Raw genomic sequence first — 12,122 nt, forward strand, 5'->3', positions numbered from 1 at the left:
AGGATAGTGCACAACAACAAAACACTTTTAGCAAATTACTTTTGCATTTCAAAGATGATTCAACAAAACAAAAAATAGAAAACGCATGTTTATTTGTTTGTATTATCTATTACCAGATCTAATGTTATATTCTCCTACATAAATTTCACATTTCCACAAACTTCAAAGTGTTTCCTTTCAAATGATATCAAGAAGATGCATATCCTTGCTTCAGGTCCTGAGCTACAGTCATATAGATTTGGGTATGTCATTTTAGTCAAAAATGGAAAAAACTGTCAGATCCTTAAAAGGTTTTTAACAGATTGACCAATTGTGTTTATATAAATAGTGAAGAGAACACGTCCCAAAATTGACCCCTGTGGTACACCTTTATGTACTTCAAGAAATTCAAACTTAACCCCATCAATCACGATAGCCTGAGTTCTGTCACTAAGATAATCAGGAAACAATGAACAGGGGTCAGAGCTCAGGCCTATTGAGGACAACTTATTCAATAAAATAGCATGATCAACCGCATCAAAAGCTTTTGACAGGTCCACAAACAAAGCAGCACATTTAATTTTAGTGTCTAAAGAATTGACAAGTGGTTGCTGTAATAATGCTATGCCCTAAACCCTATTGGTTTACATTCAAAATACATTTCTCAGATAAAAAAGAGCAATGTTGTACATTTTCCAAGGATTCAAGAATCTTAGCTAGAAAAGGAAGCCTTGAAATGGGACGATAAATATGAAGCCCTTATGGAGTGGCAGCACAAGAGCTGATTTCCATACTTTTAGAATATTTCCTGATAACAATGTTGAATAAAAAATATGGATTATTGAGCCAACAATGATGGGCGCTGCACACAGGATCCATTTGGTGATTAAATGCATCTGTAATGAGGCCAATGTCTGAATTAATGTGTTGTGGCAGAGAGGAGGAAGTAGAACCCTTCAGGCATTTGACAGTTTTCCAGAATTTAGCCAGGTTCCCATTACAATCCGAAAGAGCACAATAATAATCAAATTGAAACTTTCTGATTTGTCTTACAAAATGATTCTTCAGTTGCTTAAACGCTTGGCAGTCTGGGCCTAAGCCTGTGTTCCTGGCCTTGACCCAAGCATCATCTCTTTTATGAATGACTTCTGATAATTCCGGAGTGTACCAGGCATTCGATCTACACTACATGACCAAAAGTATGCAGACACCTGCTCGTCAAACATCTCATTCCAAAATCATGGGTATTAATATGGAGTTGGTCCCCCCTTTGCTGCTATAACAGCCTCCACTCTTCTGGGAAGGCTTTCCACTAGATGTTGGAACATTGCTGAGGGAACTTGCTCCCATTCAGCCACAAGAGCATTAGTGAGGTCGGGCATTGATGTTGGGTGATTAGGCCTGGCTCGCAGTCGTCGTTCCAATTCATCCCAAAGGTGTTATTTGGGGTTGAGGTCAGGGCTCTGTGCAGGCCAGTCAAGTTCTTCCACACCAATCTCGACAAACCATTTCTGTATGGACCTCGCTTGTGCATGGGGGCATTGTCATGCTGAAACAGGAAAGGACCTTCCCCAAACTGTTGCCACAAAGTTGGAAGCACAGAATCGTCATGAATGTCATTGTATGCTGTAGCGTTAAGATTTCCCTTCACTGGAACTAAGGGGCCTAGGCCGAACCATCAAAAACAGCCCCAGACTATTATTTCTCCTCCACCAAACTTTATAGTTGGCACTATGCATTCGGGCAGGTAGCATTCTCCTGGCATCCACCAAACCCAGATTTGTCCGTCGGACTGCCAGATGGTGAAGAGTGATTCATCACTGATTCAACGCGTTTCCACTGCTCCAGAGTCCAATGGAGGCGAGCTTAACACCACTCCAGCCGATGCTTGGCATTGCGCATGGTGATCTTAGGTTTGTTTGCGGCTGCTCGGCCATGGAAACCCATTTCATGAAACTCCCGACGAACAGTTCTTGTGCTGATGTTGCTTCCAGAGGCAGTTTGGAACTCGGTAGTGAGTGTTGCAATCGAGGACAGACGATATTTACATGCTATGCGCTTCAGCACTTGCTGGTCCCGTTCTGTGAGCTTGTGTGGCCTACCTCTTCGCGGCTGAGCCGCTGTTGCTTCTAGACGTTTCCACTCTTCAGTAAGGCCATTCTACTGCCAATGTTTGTCTATGGAGATTGCATGGCTATGTGCTCGATTTTATACACCTGTCAGCAACGGGTGTGGCTGAAATAGCCAAATCCACTAATTTGAAGTGGTGTCCACATACTTTTGTATATATAGTGTACCTTTAACCCTGAATTATTTTAAGGGAGGCTGGGTAAAGGATAAACTGGGAGCGGTTACATCTGTGAAAGTTTCGAGAAGTGGAATTGTTTCAATGTTCTTGCATCCTCCGCCCAGAGGCAGCGGGCGCTGCACGTCACGTGTTTTAGGGCTCAACCTGTGTCGTGCTTTGCTCTCCAGAGCACGGCACCACTCAAAGGAGTGATCAGTGGCGTATCGTTGAGTATAGAGGTGGATCAAATGAAAAACAATATTCCTGGTGTTTGTGACACCCGCCGTTTGGTGAGACGTAGACTCGGTGACAATGGCGAGACTGAGTACACCCGGTCTGTCTTGTTGAACTTTGACACAGAGTTTCTACCTGATAAGTCAGGTTAGGTTATATTACATGAGAAATAACATGTAATATTGGTAGTAAGCATCTGGATGTCACCGTGATACAGAGTTTGCGCTGCAAGCCCTCAACACAACAACATGGAGTACACTGTCCTTCGCTCCCGCTTGCCGCAGTAAGGAGAGTGAAGTAGCTAGATAGTGTAGCCAATATCAGGCCATGGTGACAGCTAAATCACATTTATTGTAGTGATTTTCACCAAAAATGTACTGCAACGGCATTGTCTACATTTTTGTAAAAGAAAAAACTAACAATTACTCCAATAAAAGCAGAATGATTCTGAACACTCCCAAGTCCCAACATCGGTAACAAGTTTCAAATTCTCGCTGAAGTTTCTAGCACAAGCATTAATTATCTATTTGGGAAGGGCTCATCATGATGACTGACTAAACTGACTGAGCTGGCTCCGTTCGTCTCCACTGACTCTCGCTGTACGACGCACTTCATCCATTTGGGAACCAGGCGTGTCCATATAGCCTCTCCTGGGTTACAGTGGCGAAGAAGAAAGGAAACGACAAGTAGAGTTGTGGTGGAAACTAGGAAACACCTAGACACGTTTTTAGTCGGAGTGAGGGTTTTGGACCAATGTAACCTGGAAGATTCGTTTGAAGTCTCGATAAATGTCATGGAAGAGTTGGGGGATGTGGCGTCAGTGAGAGTCACAAGAAGTGGGCTTATTTAGATTTTTTGTGTGTCCGAGGAGCAGTAAAGGCGTGCATTGTGCCTCAAGAAAAAATATGAGTGGAATGTTTTGTGTATCGATCTTCAAAGCAATGCGCCTATCAAGGGAGTTATCTCTGGGGTGGTGCATATAGTGAGTGCAGATGTAATACCTGAGGAAGTAGGTGGAGTGGTTGGTGCACGTCAACTGGCCTGTATGGTTTTAGTTTAGTTTAGTTTAGTTTATTAGGATCCCCATTAGCTACTGCACATGCAGCAGCTACTCTTCCTGGGGCCAACATAAAACATACAAATGCATGACAAAGTACAGAACAGTTATAGAAAATAACAACATAAGATTCCAAATAAAAATAAAGAGTTATATATTGGAAAGACACCAACAAAAATACTGTTTACACACTATCCATATATACATATTCATATTATTATAGACATATATAGGCAGTTAAATTAGATCTTTATAAGAGGAGAGGCGCTATGATACGATGACGTGGCTCTATACATAACTGAGCGAGGCATTAAATCTGTTTTCGGTTTGGGTACCGTGAAGAAACCCATAGTGGCGCTGACGGAAACATGGATTACCACTGAAAACACTGCTACTCCTACTGCTCTCGCATACCCCGAGAGCATCTGGTCAGCGGGGTGGTGGCACAGGAATCCTCATCTCTCCCAAATGGACATTCTCTATTTTTCCCCTGACCCATCTGTCTATCTCCTCATTTGAATTCCATGCTGTCACAGTCACTAGCCCATTCAAGCTTAACATCCTTATCATTTATCGCCCTCCAGGTTCCCTTGGAGAGTTCATCAATGAGCTTGACGCCTTGATAAGTTCCTTTCCTGAGGATGGCTCACCCCTCACAGTTCTGGGGGACTTCAACCTCCCTACGTCTACCTTTGACTCATTTCTCTCTGCCTCCTTCTTTCCACTCCTCTCCTCTTTTGACCTCACCCTCTCACCGTCCCCCCCTACTCACAAGGCAGGCAATATGCTTGACCTCATCTTTACTAGATGCTGTTCTTCTACTAATCTCACTGCAACTCCCCTCCATGTCTCCGACCACTACTTTGTATCCTTTTCTCTCTCGCTCTCCTCCAACACTACTCACTCTGCCCCTACTCAGATGGTAATGCGCCGTCGCAACCTTCGGTCTCTCTCTCCCGCTACTCTCTCCTCTTCCATCCTATCATCTCTTCCCTCTGCTCAATTCTTCTCCTTCCAATCTCCTGATTCTGCCTCCTCAACCCTCCTCTCCTCCCTTTCTGCATCCTTTGACTCTCTATGTCCCCTATCCTCCCGGCCGGCTCGGTCCTCCCCTCCAGCTCTGTGGCTTGATGACTCATTGCGAGCTCACAGAACAGGGCTCCAGGCAGCCGAGCGGAAATGGAGGAAAACTAGACTCCCTGGGACCTGGCATCTTTTCACTCCCTCCTCTCTACATTTTCTTCATCTGTTTCTGCTGCTAAGGCCACTTTCTACCACTCTAAATTCCAAGCATCTGCCTCTAACCCTAGGAAGCTCTTTGCCACCTTCTCCTCCCTGCTGAATCCTCCTCCCCCTCCCCCCTCCTCCCTCTCTGTGGATGACTTCGTCAACCATTTTGAAAAGAAGGTTGACGACATCCGATCCTCGTTTGTTAAGTCAAATGACACTGCTGGTCCTGCTCACACTGCCCTACCCTATGCTTTGACTTCTTTCTCCCCACTCTCTCCAGATAAAATCTTGTGACTTGTGACGGCCGGCCACCCAACAACCTGCCTGCTTGACCCTGTCCCCTCCTCTCTTCTCCAGACCATCTCCGGTGACCTTCTCCCTTACCTCACCTCGCTGATCAACTCATCCTTGACCGCTGGCTATGTCCCTTCCGTCTTCAAGAGAGCGAGAGTTGCACCCCTTCTCAAAAAAACAACACTCGATCCCTCTGATGTCAACAACTACAGACCAGTATCCCTTCTTTCTTTTCTCTCCAAAACTCTTGAGCATGCCGTCTTTAGCCAAATCTCTTGCTATCGCTCTCAGAATGACCTTCTTGATCCAAACCAGTCAGGTTTCAAGACTGGTCATTCAACTGAGACTGCTCTTCTCTGTGACACGGAGGCTCTCCACACTGCTAAAGCTAACTCTCTCTCCTCTGCTCTTGTCCTTCTAGACCTGTCTGCTGCCTTTGATACTGTGAACCATCAGATCCTCCTCTCCACCCTCTCCGAGCTGGGCATCTCCGGCGCGGCTCACTCTTGGATTGCGTCCTACCTGACCGGTCGCTCCTACCAAGTGGCGTGGCGAGAAGCTGTCTCCACACCACGTGCTCTCACCACTGGTGTCCCCCAGGGCTCAGTTCTAGGCCCTCTCCTATTCTCGCTATACACCAAGTCACTTGGCTCTGTCATATCCTCACATGGCCTCTTCTATCATTGCTACGCAGACGACACACAACTAATCTTCTCCTTTCCCCCTTCTGATAACCAGGTGGCGAATCGCATCTCTGCATGTCTGGCAGACATATCAGTATGGATGACGGATCACCACCTCAAGCTGAACCTTGGCAAGACGGAGCTGCTCTTCCTCCTGGGGAAGGACTGCCCGTTCCATGATCTCGCCATCTCGGTTGACAACTCAGTTGTGTCCTCCTCCCAGAGTGCGAAGAGCCTTGGCGTGACCCTGGACAACACCCTGTCGTTCTCCGCTAACATCAAGGCGGTGACCCGATCCTGTAGGTTCATGCTCTACAACATTCGGAGAGTACGACCCTGCCTTACACAGGAAGCGGCACAGGTCCTAATCCAGGCACTTGTCATCTCCCGTCTGGATTACTGCAACTCGCTGTTGGCTGGGCTCCCTGCCTGTACCATTAAACCCCTACAACTCATCCAGAATGCCGCAGCCCGTCTGGTGTTCAACCTTCCCAAGTTCTCTCAATTCACCCCTCTCCTCCGCACACTCCACTGGCTTCCAGTTGAAGCTTGCATCTGCTACAAGACCATAGTGCTTGCCTACGGAGCTGTGAGGGGAACGGCACCTCCGTACCTTCAGGCTCTGATCAGTCCCTACACCCAAACGAGGGCATTGCGTTCATCCACCTCTGGCCTGCTGTCTCCCCTACCTCTGCGGAAGCACAGTTCCCGCTCAGCCCAGTCAAAACTGTTCGCTGCTCTGGCACCCCAATGGTGGAACAAGCTCCCTCACGACGCCAGGACAGCGGAGTCACTCACCACCTTCCGGAGACATTTGAAACCCCACCTCTTTAAGGAATACCTGGGATAGGATAAAGTAATCCTTCTACCCCACCCCAAAAATAAAAATACATTGTAAAGTGGTTATCCCACTGGCTATAAGGTGAACGCACCAATTTGTAAGTCGCTCTGGATAAGAGCGTCTGCTAAATGACGTAAATGTAATGTAAATGTGTCTGGCGTGCCTTCAGAAAGTATTCACACCCCTTGACTTTTTCCACATTTTGTGTGGAAACAGCCTGAATTAAAAATGTATTACATTGAGATGTTTTTTTGTCACTGGCCTACACACAATACCCCATAATGTCAAAGTGGAAATATGTTTTTAGAAATGTTTACAAATTCATAAAAAATGAAAAGCTGTAATGTCTTGAGTCAATAAGTATTCAACTCTGTTATTGCAAGCCTAAATAAGTTCAGGAGTAAAAATCTGCTTAGCAAGTCACATAATTAGTTCTGTGCAATAATAGTGTTTAACATGATCTCATTTCTGTACTCCACACATACAACTATCTGTAAAGTCTCTCAGTCAAGCAGTGAATTTCAAACACAGATTCAACCACAAAGACCAGGTGGTTTTCCAATGCCTCGCAAAGAAGGGCACATATTGGTAGATGGGTAAAAAAATATAATAAACAGACGCTGAATATCCCTTTGAGCATGGTGAAGTTATTCATTACACTTTGGATGTTGTATCAATACACGCAGTCACTACAAAGATATAGGCATCCTTTATAACTCAGTTGCCAGAGAGGAAGGAAACCACTCAGGGATTTCACAATGGTGACTTTAAAACAGTTAAATAGTTTAATGGCTTTGATAGGAGAAATATTAGGATGGATTAACAACATTGTAGTTACTCCACAATACTAACCTAATTGACAGAGTGAAACGAAGGAAGCCTTTACAGAATAAAAAATATTGCAAAACATGCATCCTGTTTGCAACAAGGCACTAAAGTGACTGCACTTTTTGTCCTGAATACAAAGTGTTATGTTTGGGGCAAATCCAATACAACACATTACTGAGTACCACTCTACATATTTTAAAGCAAAGTAGTGGCTGCAACATGTTATGGGTATGCTTGTAATCGTTAAGGACTGGGGAGTTTTTCAGGATAAAAATAAACGTAATGAAGCTAAGTACAGGCAAAATCCTAGATGAAAACCTGGTTCAGTCTGCTTTCCACCTGACACTGGGAGATGAATTCACCTTTCAGCAGGACAATAACCTAAAACACAAGGCCCAAATTTACACTGGAGTTGCTTACCAAGAAGACAGTAAATGTTACTGAGAGTGTTTTGACTTAAATCTATGGCAAGACCTGAAAATGGTTGTCTAGCAATGATCAACAGCCAATTTGACAGAGCTTGAAGAATATTGAAAATAATAATGGGCAGATGTGTCACGAATTCAGCCGAGGCTGCCCCTCCTCCTTGCTCGGGCAGGCTTCGGCGTTCGTCGTCACCGGAGTACTAGCTGCCACCGACCGATGTTTTCTGTGTTACACTTGTCTTGTCTGTATTGATCACACCTGTTACCCATTATGTTCATTTGTTTCCCTATTTTACCCTCTGGTTCCCTCATGGTGTTGTGCGTGATTGTTCGTTGTTTTGCTGTCTTTTGGTGAGCCGGTATTTGATCTTCCCTGTGTGGAGGATTTGCTCTGCTATTCTGTCCGAGTCAGGGGTGGAGCTGGAGAATGACCGCATTACAGCCGTGCGTAATTGGCCGACTCCAACCACGGTTAAGGAGGTGCAGCGATTCTTAGGGTTTGCCAACTACTACCGGAGGTTTATCCGGGGCTACGGTTAGGTAGCGGCTCCCATTACCTCCTTGCTGAAGGGGGGACCGGTGTGCCTGCGGTGGTCAGCGGAGGCGGACAGGGCTTTTGGTCACCTGAAGGCACTGTTCACTTCGGCTCCTGTGCTGGCTCATCCGGATCCCTCCTTGGCAATCATAGTCGAGGTGGACGCGTCCGAGGCTGGGATAGCGCTCGGGTACGCCCACAAAGCTCCGCCCCTGTGCTTTCTTCTCAAATAAGCTCAGCCCGGCGGAGCAAAACTATGATGTGGGGGACCGGGAGCTGTTAGCTGTTGTGAAGGCTCTAAAGGCGTGGAGACATTGGCTTGAGGGGGCAAAACACCCTTTTCTCATTTTGACTGACCACCGCAATTTGGAGTACATATGGACGGCGAGGAGACTGAACCCTCGCCAGGCAAGGTGGGCCATGTTTTTCACGCGTTTTGATTTCACCCTCTCCTACAGACCAGGTTCCCAGAATGCTAAGGCAGACGCTCTGTCCCGGCTGAGGAGCGGTACAGGGAGCCCACTCCCATACTTCCGGCTTCTTGTCTGGTGGCTCCGGTGGTATGGGAGGTTGATGCGGACATCGAGCGGGTGTTACGCACAGAGCCCACTCCCCCCCAGTGTCCAGTGGGGCGTGTGTACGTTCCGTCTGATGTTCGCGATCGATTGATCTATTGGGCTCACATGTCACCCTCTTCTGGTCATCCTGGCATCAGTCGGACAGTGCGCTGTCTTAGTGGGAAGTACTGGTGGCCTACCTTAGCTCAGGATGTGAGGGTTTATGTTTCCTCCTGTTCGGTGTGCGCCCAGTGCAAGGCACCTAGACACCTGCCCAGAGGGAAATTACAACCTCTCCCCGTTCCACAACGGCCGTGGTCACACCTATCGGTGGACTTTGTTACGGACCTCCCCCCGTCACAAGGGAATACCACGATCCTAGTCGTTGTGGATCGGTTTTCTAAGTCCTGTCGTCTCATTCCTTTGCCCGGTCTCCCTACAGCCCTACAGACTGCCGAGGCCCTGTTTACACACGTCTTCCGGCACTACGGGGTACCTGAGGATATGGTGTCTGATTGGGGTCCCCAGTTCACATCAAGGGTCTGGAAGGCGTTCATGGACCATCTGGGGGTCTCGATCAGCCTGACCTCAGGGTTTCACCCCGAGAGTAATGGGCAGGTGGAGAGAGTAAACCAGGATGTGGGTAGGTTTCTGAGGTCATATTGCCAGGACCGGCCGGGGGATTGGTCAGTTTACATCACCTGAGCAGAGATGGCACAAAATTCCCTCCGCCACTCCTCCACTGACCTGTTTCCCTTTCAGTGTGTACTAGGTTATCAGCCGGTCCTGGCACCATGGCATCAGAGCCAGATCGAGGCACCTGCGGTGGATGAATGGTTTCGGCGCTCGGAGGAGACCTGGAACGCTGCCCATGTACGCCTGCAAAGGGCTGTCAGGCGTCAGAAGGCGAGTGCCCGACCGCCACCGCAGTGAGGCTCCGGTGTATGCACCGGGGGACCGGGTCTGACTCTCGACCCGAAACCTGCCCCTTCGCCTGCCCTGCCGGAAGCTGGGTCGGCGGTTTGTGAGGCCCCTTAAAGTCCTGAGGAGGTTGAACAAGGTTTGTTATAGGTTACAGCTCCCCCCTGATTACCGTATTAACCCCTCGTTCCATGTGTCTCTCCTCAGGCTGGTGGTAGCTGGTCCGCTCCAGGAGTCTGAGGTGCGGGAGGTTCCTCCGCCCCCATTGGACATTGAGGGGGGACCGGCGTACTCGGTCCGTTCCATTCTGGATTCGAGGCGTCGGGTGGGGGGACTACAGTATCTCGTGGGAGGTGTACGGTCCGGAGGAACGGAGCTGGGTTCCCAGGAGGGACATCCTCGATCCCTCCCTGTTGAGGGAGTTCCATCGTCGTCATCCGACTCGTCCTGCTCCGCGTCCTCCTGGCCGTCCCCGAGGCCAGTGTTGGCGCACGGCTGGAGCCGCGCGTCAAGGGGGGGTACTGTCATGAATTCAGCCGAGGCTGCCCCTACTCCTTGCTCGGGCAGGCTTCGGCGTTCGTCGTCACCGGAGTACTAGCTGCCACCAATCATTGTTTTCTGTGTTACACTTGTCTTGTCTGTATTGATCACACCTGTTACCCATTATATTTGCTCTTCCCTGCGTGGAGGATTTGCTCTGCTATTCTGTTCCAGTAAAGAACTTCATTATTATAGTTCTGTGTCCTGTGCCTGATTCCATCCTACCGCTACACCCAGACGCATGACAAGATGTTGCACAATCCAGGTATGGAAAGCTCTTAGAGACTTACCCTGAAAGACTCTCAGCTGTAATCCCTGCCAAAGGTGCTTCTACAAGGTATTGACTCAGGGGTGTGAATACTGTATTTCATTTTTAATACATTTTTTAAAAGTAAAAAAAAAACAAATTTACCATGTCATTATGGGGTATTGTGTGTAGATGGGTGAGCATTTTTAAAAATCCATTTTGAATTCAGGCTGTAACAAAACAAAATGTGGAATAAGTCAAGGGGATGAATACTTTCTGAAGGCACTGTGTGTCTGTTTGAAGTGTATGAAAATAGATTATACAAGTGGTTAGGTATTTTCAATACACACATTTTCTTAAAGAGACTAGAAGAGAAGTAGTTAATTTTTCCTCAACCATGAAAGAATATCATGCATGTTGTTTATGTTAGTTCTGTGTGTGCAGTTAAGGGCAAGGTGTGCTGCTTTGTTTTGAGCCAGCTGCAGCTTTGCTAAGTCTTTCTTTGCTGCCCCTGACCATAATACCGGACAGTAATCAAGATGGGACAAGATCAGAGCCTGAACAACTAGTACAGTTGATCTTTGTGTCAAAAACGCAGAACATCTTTTTATAACAGACATACCTCTCCCCATCTTCACAACAACTTTGGCAATATGACTTTACCATGATCACACCCTTTATGCACATCTCCAGTTGAGGTTTAGCTTTAAGAGAATACTTTGAACCAAATACAATGCTTTCGGTTTTAGATGTATTTAAGACCAGTTTAGAGTTAATTACCCATTCTGACACTGACTGTAACTCCTTGCTAAGAGTCTCAGTGAGCTCACTGTCTGTAGGTGCTGATGTCTAGAGTGTGCAATCATCAGCATGCATAGTCATTTTAGATTATTGTAAGACAAGTGGCAAATCATTTGTAAAAATAGAGAAGAGTAACGGCTCTAGGCAACTGCCCTGAGTGATACTGCACTGATACAGTATCTGATGTTAGAGAAGCTTCCATTGAAGAATACTCTGAGTTATATTGGATAAGTAACTCTCTAACCATGTGATGGCAGGTGATGTAAAGCCATAACAAGTCAGTTTTTTCAATAACAAATGATGAACAATAACATCAAAGCTGCACTGAAATCTAACAATACAGCTCCAAACATCATCTTATTATCCATTTATTTTAGCCAATCATCAGTCATCTAAGTCAGTGCAGTACAAGTTGAGTGTGGTTCCCTATATGCATGCTGAAAGTCAGTAGTTAACTTGTTCTTTAATAAAAAATAGCATTGTATTTGTCCAACCATAATTCTCTCCATCAGTTTACTAAGAACAGGCAGCAAACTGATTGGGTGGCTGTTAGAGCCAGCAAAGGGTGCATTACTATTTTTAGGTAGTGGAATTACTTTAGCTTCCTTTCACACCTGTGGACACACTCCTTTAGGCTTTGGTTAAAGACATGGCAAATAGGGG

The sequence above is a fragment of the Coregonus lavaretus genome (genome assembly GCF_964263955.1).
Source record: "Coregonus lavaretus genome assembly, chromosome: 5".
Taxonomy (NCBI): Eukaryota; Metazoa; Chordata; class Actinopteri; order Salmoniformes; family Salmonidae; genus Coregonus; species Coregonus lavaretus.